This window comes from Benincasa hispida, chromosome 11 (genome assembly GCF_027475165.1).
Source record: "Benincasa hispida cultivar pf3 chromosome 11, pf3_genome.v1.1, whole genome shotgun sequence".
NCBI lineage: Eukaryota > Viridiplantae > Streptophyta > Magnoliopsida > Cucurbitales > Cucurbitaceae > Benincasa > Benincasa hispida.
The window spans coordinates 9,370,849-9,372,141 of record NC_143488.1 but is presented as its reverse complement, the minus strand read 5'-3'; the positions used below and the strand labels follow the sequence as shown (position 1 = coordinate 9,372,141).

General features: G+C 28.9%; 1 long non-coding RNA gene across 1 annotated transcript; it reads left to right on the top strand.

The window, feature by feature from the left end:
* The first annotated feature begins 227 nt into the window (after positions 1 to 227).
* Positions 228 to 1,019, top strand: LOC150032368 (uncharacterized). Its single transcript, XR_016524229.1, has 2 exons — positions 228 to 265; positions 581 to 1,019. It is a non-coding gene; the product is annotated as an uncharacterized LOC150032368 (long non-coding RNA).
* Positions 1,020 to 1,293: the final 274 nt, after the last annotated feature.

Below are 1,293 nucleotides of genomic sequence, written 5' to 3'. Positions count from 1 at the left end.
AAAAGCTACCTAGAAACAATCCCCAAAGTCAAAGATGCTTATCCCATTCCTATCATGAATCGTGAATAACATAGACATTAATTTATTCCGATGAAAACTACTAAAAAATCCGGCTTCCAAACTTGTCAATAAGCCAAATTCAAACCAAATTTAAAAATTAAAAATTAACAAAAATGAAAAAAAGGAAAACCCAAATATAAAAGAAATAGTTTTTGATAAATCTACTTACCAAACTAAACCTTCAAAATGTCTGAATCTCCTTTAGGTATGTTCTTCCCATCACTTCACTAACTAACATCTATTAATTCCATTGATCCTTTTATTCAATAGTATTCGTAGAGTAGATTTTCAATTATGTTTTTCATTTTTTAGGAAAAAAATTATTTACTCATTTATTTTCATCCATTTATATTTAGAAATAATTTTTTTTTACTATATTTAGAACCTTTTTGGATTAACTTTTTGAGTGCTTAAAAAGATGTTTTAAATGTAAAGAAGGAAAAAAATGTTTTTAGATGCTTAGAAAGTTGATCCAGTTTACATCTATTAGCAAATTTATTGCGAATATGGTTGTGAATAGGAAAAAGTGAATGGCCAGAATTGGTTTTCGTAAAATTTTCGATTGCTGCTGAGATCATAGAAAAGGAGAATCCTAATGTCAAAGCACACAAGATTGTTGCTGGGCATCCAAGAATCTTGAATATTGATAATACACGAGTTTGGGTTGAAGTCAACATTGAAGATAACGTGATTGCAATTCCTAAAATCGGTTAAAGATTGCACATCACTATTAATCTCAATTAAACTATATACTTGCTTTGGCATATACTTGTATAAGATATATGTATGTATTGCATTTGAAATTACTAATAAGGTAGCATCTGCCTACCACTTCAATTGAATTATTCCAAAAACTATAGCCCTATTTATGATCAAGTGATTGATTTTAGTACAATGAAGTGTTTGAATTAATTGGTCTCTATAAAAAGTAAAAAGGGTCAAAGGGTCATTTTGTATTATTCTCTACATAATAACAACAATGTATGTCAAATTTAGTCTACTACATCATTAAGAGTCATTACATGTCAATTACGACCCAGCTAATCAACTCGTCAAATTTCACTTTTACATCATTCTTAACATATATATAACATAAAATGTTTGACTAGAGCTTAAGTAAAATCTACCGTTACAATTTCATATGATTGACAAACAAAAATTAATGTAGAAGGAATAGTGGTCATAGTAGAACGATCGTGTGAGGTTGTGGCTGTTGAAGCAATGAGATCCTTT